This window comes from Acanthochromis polyacanthus, chromosome 18 (assembly GCF_021347895.1).
Source record: "Acanthochromis polyacanthus isolate Apoly-LR-REF ecotype Palm Island chromosome 18, KAUST_Apoly_ChrSc, whole genome shotgun sequence".
Lineage (NCBI taxonomy): Eukaryota > Metazoa > Chordata > Actinopteri > Pomacentridae > Acanthochromis > Acanthochromis polyacanthus.
The window spans coordinates 24,778,606-24,784,658 of NC_067130.1; positions in this window are offsets into that span (position 1 = coordinate 24,778,606).

Below are 6,053 nucleotides of genomic sequence, written 5' to 3' on the forward strand. Positions count from 1 at the left end.
TTCGCTGATGATTCTGTGATTGTGTCCCTTCCCAGCCATGATGACCCTGTGCTGGGCCTTGTAGTAGAGGACTTCATTCAGTGGTGCAAGTCGTCCTTCATCACTATTAATGTTCAGAAAACCAAGGAAATGACGATTAATTTTAGGAAGTCCTGTTCAGTCATCGCTCCCCTGTCAATTAATGGTCAAACTGTGAAATCAGTTCAGCAGTACAGATATCTTGGGACGGTAATTGACGACAGGCTGTCCTTCGAGCATCAGGTTGATGCTGTGTGCAAGAAAGCCAACCAGTGCTTGTATTTCCTTCGGAAGCTCAGGAATACAGTGCCTTGTGAAAGTATTCGGCCCCCTTGAACTTTTCAACCTTTCGCCACATTTCAGGCTTCAAGCATAAAGATATAAAATTTTTATTTTTTTGTCAAGAATCAACAACAAGTGGGACACAATCGTGAAGTGGAATGAAATTTATTGGATATTTTATACTTTTTTATCAAATAAAAAACTGAAAAGTGGGTGTGCAATATTATTCGGCCCCTTTACTTTCAGTGCAGCAAACTCACTCTAGAAGTTCAGTGAGGATCTCTGAATGATCCAATGTTGTCCTAAATGACTGATGATGATAAATAAAATCCACCTGTGTGTAATCAAGTCTCCGTATAAATGCACCTGCTCTGTGATAGTCTCAGGGTTCTGTTTAAAGTGCAGAGAGCATCATGAAGACCAAGGAACACACCAGGCAGGTCCCAGATACTGTTGTGGAGAAGTTTAAAGCCTGATTTGGATACAAAAAGATTTCCCAAGCTTTAAACATCTCAAGGAGCACTGTGCAAGCAATCATACTGAAATGGAAGGAGTATCAGACCACTGCAAATCTACCAAGACCTGGCCGTCCCTCTAAGCTTTCAACTCCAACAAGGAGAAGACTGATCAGAGATGCAGCCAAGAGGCCCATGATCACTCTGGATGAACTGCAGAGATCTACAGCTGAGGTGGGAGAGTCTGTCCATAGGACAACAATCAGTCGTACACTGCACAAATCTGGCCTTTATGGAAGAGTGGCAAGAAGAAAGCCATTTCTCAAAGATATCCATAAAAAGTCTGGTTTGAAGTTTGCTACAAGCCACCTGGGAGACACACCAAACATGTGGAAGAAGGTGCTCTGGTCAGATGAAACCAAAATTGAACTTTTCGGCCACAATGCAAAACGATATGTTTGGCGTAAAAGCAGCACAGCTCATCACCCTGAACACACCATCCCCACTGTCAAACATGGTGGTGGCAGCCTCATGGTTTGGGCCTGCTTTTCTTCAGCAGGGACAGGGAAGATGGTTAAAATTGATGGGAAGATGAATGGAGCCAAATACAGGAGCATTCTGGAAGAAAACCTGTTGGAGTCTGCAAAAGACCTGAGACTGGGACGGAGATTTATCTTCCAACAGGACAATGATCCAAAACATAAAGCCAAATCTACAATGGAATGGTTCACAAATAAACGTATCCAGGTGTTAGAATGGCCAAGTCAAAGTCCAGACCTGAATCCAGTCGAGAATCTGTGGGCAGAGCTGAAGACTGCTGTTCACAAACGCTCTCCATCCAACCTCACTGAGCTCGAGCTGTTTTGCAAGGAAGAATGGGCAAGAATTTCAGTCTCTCGATGTGCAAAACTGATAGAGACATACCCCAAGTGACTTGTAGCTGTAATTGCAACAAAAGGTGGCGCTACAAAGTATTAATGCAAGGGGGCCGAATAATATTGCACGCCCCACTTTTCAGGTTTTTATTTGTTAAAGTTTAAAATATCCAATAAACTTCGTTCCACTTCACGATTGTGTCCCACTTGTTGATTCTTGACAAAAAATTACAATTTTATATCTTTATGTTTGAAGCCTGAAATGTGGCGAAAGGTTGAAAAGTTCAAGGGGGCCGAATACTTTCACAAGGCACTGTATAAAGATCAAAACTAAGTTTATGTATATGTTTTACTCATGTTTTATCGAATCTGTCCTGACATTTGCTTTTATCTGCTGGTTTGGCTCAGTCAACCTTAAAAACCGAAACAGACTCCAAGGCATAGTCAAAATGTGCAGCAAAATTGTAGGCACTCCACTGACAGATACGTCTCTCCTATATAAAACTAGATCTTTTAAAAAAGCAAAATTTGTCCTGTTTGACCCTAGCCACCCTCTTGCTTCTGAATTCAGGGTGCTTTCATCTAGATGTATGTTTCAAGTGCCTAGATGTAGGACAGACAGATTAAAAAAATCATGGGTCCCATTGGCCATTGGCCTCCTTAAAGCTGCTGTCCGGAGTTTCCGTTTGTTTTCAATTTATGTATCATTGTTTAACAAAGCTTAAATGTGTTAGTCTAGTTCGATACTATAATATAAAGTTAGTATAACGCGATATGAAAATTTATTCCTGAGCTCCGCCTTCCTCTCATAGACCCCCATGTTATTCCAAAAAGCGCCGGTCGCTGCCGACCAATCAAGTTCGAGCTTCAGCTTTGTCATGCTGTCAATCAACGGTTACGCGCACAGCAAGCAAGCCCATGCAGAGGTGGGCGAGCTACGCACTACGGAACCGCGCGCACATTTGTTTTGCTTGTGGAGGAGAGAGCATCAGGGCTCAGCAACTTCCAGAAAAGTTACCAATCCCACGGCTTGTCAGGCCAAGAGACTGCAGGACGTTTTTTGGCTCGGGGTGCTCGCGTCGCTCCCCGACCACGGCCTCCATAGCCCGCCTGACGGCTTCGTTTAGATGCCCGACCTCTGGAGGAAGATGTTGGGGCGTCTGGGACATACTCTTCGTCAGAGGAGTCATGCAATTCTGAACTCTAGATAGAAATAAATAAACAATGTAACACATATACACGCGTAAATGCACTAAGTTTGATAAACAACGTCATCGAGAGGGATACACGAGTGTAATCACATATTGAAACTTTACTCGTTCGTCCTAGCAGATTCATGTTATTTTGGTATTAGGACAAGTTAGACTCAACACAGCATTCTAATGTAATTCCTTTATTATTTACTAAATGTACTAAATGTGGAAAACAGCAAAACAGGCAAGATGCTGCAGCACTCCGGGCACTCCTCTCATGTACTGCGCGCGTGCACAAATAAAGGGGCGAAATCAGAGGGAGGGTGGGACCAACAGTGTTTTGGCAGACGCTGCGATTCAAACTCCGGACAGCAGCTTTAATAATGAACGGTTTTTAACACCTTTATAATGCACTTTGTGGTCATTTTAACTTTCCTCGGGTTTTATCTTTATCTCTGTATTTTATTGCATTTTAATTGATTACTGTTATTGTTGTTGTTTCTGTTGTGTATTTTACTGCATTTTATTGTACTGGATTGTTTGTTGTTTTTACTGCTGGCTGCACCAAAAATTGCCCCGCGGGGACAATAAAGATTTCTTGACTTGAGTGGTGTGAGATACTGCAAGGTTTGGTAGTGATCCGATACCAAGTAAATACAGGGCCAGTATTGTGGATAGTGATACTCCAGACTAACTTGTTCAGTAGTTGGTAGGTTTAGAACAAAGGTTAGGTGCTGTATATGGCAGACAGTCAAGTCGCCTCTTTAATGAGGTCACAGCCGTTCAGACTTTCAGGACAGAAACTGAAACTAAAGTATCAATATCATTACACTGGTATCGATATCATCGATATTTGGATCGATCCGCCCACTTCTGTTGACTTCCACTTTATGCAAATTCAGTGTGGTGAGAGGAGGTGCAATGCATCACGACACTTTCATCTAACTAGCCTTTGAACTGAAATGAGGACAGATTCAGAAACTGCACAGCCCATTTCTCCCCTGTAATACTTGCAGAAATACTTTTCGCTGACCTGTTTTCGTAAAAAAGAGAAAGTTTGCGACGCATCTACCAGACTAAAGCTCAAGGTTGGTCATGTGACCACCTAATGGCCCACGAGTGACACGCCCCCCAAGCTTGAGATATTTAGGTAAGGTGTGTTTCCATGCAAGAAAAAATGGCACCGTGGAGAGGAGTTAAACTCTACAGGTCGGTGTTAAAGTCATCTTAGTAACTTGTTTTCATTTCTACATCTGGACAATATAGCAGGGGCCTGCATTATTACCTCCGCCAGGAGGTTATGTAATCATCGGAGTTTTTTTGTCTGTTAACAGCATAACTCAAAAAGTCATGGACGGATTTTCACCAAATTTTTTACAGAATGTCCGCAAGAGCAAAAGTAACAATCGATTAGATTTTGGAGGTGATCCGGATCACCGTCTGGATCCAGGATTTTTTTGAAGGACTCTGTACAATTGAGAGATGGCCGGGCCATCTCTAATCGATTGTTACTTTTGCTCTTCCGGACATTCTGTAAAAATTTGGTGAAAATCCGTCCTTGACTTTTTGAGTTATGCTGTTAACAGACAAACAGATGGCCTGGCAGAGGTCTGCGCTCTCCGAGTGCTTTTCTAGTTGTAGCTGAAGTTACTGTAAGTTAATATGTAACTGTAACCTCTGATGTAGACCTGTTCTAACATCGTGTTCTAAAGTTGTCCTGTAAATCTCAGGCTACTTTTCTAGAGTTAGTGTTAACATGCGAAGTCAGATTTGTCAGCATCATGAATTAGTTAACTGTTAGCTGTAATTAAGTGTTCTGTGGGTCACAGTTAATCTACATTAACGTCCCACCACAGAACTCTGTTGCAAATGAAAGTTAATCTCTCAGTTCAATGAATGAAGAACAGTTCACTTCTGAGTTAATATCTCTGTTCTTTGGTTCAGACTGTTTTTTAACAGTTTCTGTTCTTTCACTGAAAAAAAACTTCTATTGAAATGAGTCGTTCAGAAACAGTGATGTTACTGAGGTACCCACTATCACACTGAACTACACAGGTGAGTGATACTTGTGCTGATATTCAACGTAAAACAGAACAGCAATTCTTTCTCTACAGCAGTGTATGTTTAGGTACATGGAGTGGAGCTCATGTAATCAGAATACTAATGATATATTAGAATAAAAAGAATGAACTTCATTGTCCATCTAAGACTGTGTTGTTAGGAAATGTTCAAACATGTTCTTAGGCCTGAACCAGGAAAACAAACATTTCTATAAGATTAAAAATAAGACAAAAGCATGTCTTTCTGTTATGTTACATCCATATTTTGCTGTGTTCACTCTGATATTTAATGTCCCATTAGTTGGAATGAAGGAACCTTGTAGATCTTTTCTCACTGTTACTCTTTGTCTTCCACCTATACCATTTTATTGTGCTACCCATGCATATCTCAATTTGGTATGATAGACCTCTCAAAGTGGCAGCTTAATGTATTTTACGTAAGTCACAAATTTTTGCAGACTGTGTCTCAGTAGAGCAAAAGGGGCATTTACCAGCCTATTCCTTGTTTTGGTTTGAGTTTAATGTCTTGAACATCTCCAGAGATGCTCCAGAGTACATTTTTGGAATGACCCTTGGTGTTCAAAATTCAGAGTGGTATTCACAGTTATTTGCTTGCATTCCTGAACAGAATAAAATGTTTGTGATTGTATTAGTTTGATGATCTGAAATATTTAAGTGTGAAAGTGCAAAAGATAAGATATCAGGAAAACTTTTCCACAGCACCCTAACTGTTAAAGTATTGGTATATATATACCAAATCCAAAAATTATACTAGATTTCACTAAATTTGGTACTGGTTTCCCATAAAGCTGAGAACTCTATCTGGACAATGTGTGTGCACCAGAGTTTCAGTTCTGTTGGTAACATGTAGCAAAGTACAGTCACATATTTGCGAAGTATTGTACTTGAATAAAATTACAAGATACTCATACGTAAATACCTCCCTCATCTGAGACTTGATAATTTTATTGTCTGCATTTTAGATGAAAATTCTGTGCTTTCTGCTGTACCAAAAGATCGTAATATATATTTCAGAACCCTAAACATTACAGTCCAACAGCAGTAATAGGAGAGGCAAAATAACTACATAAATAATACTGTTTATCACCATGATATTCTTCTGTCACATTACAACAGTGAAGAAGTATGTGAAGACAAATTAACTATGGA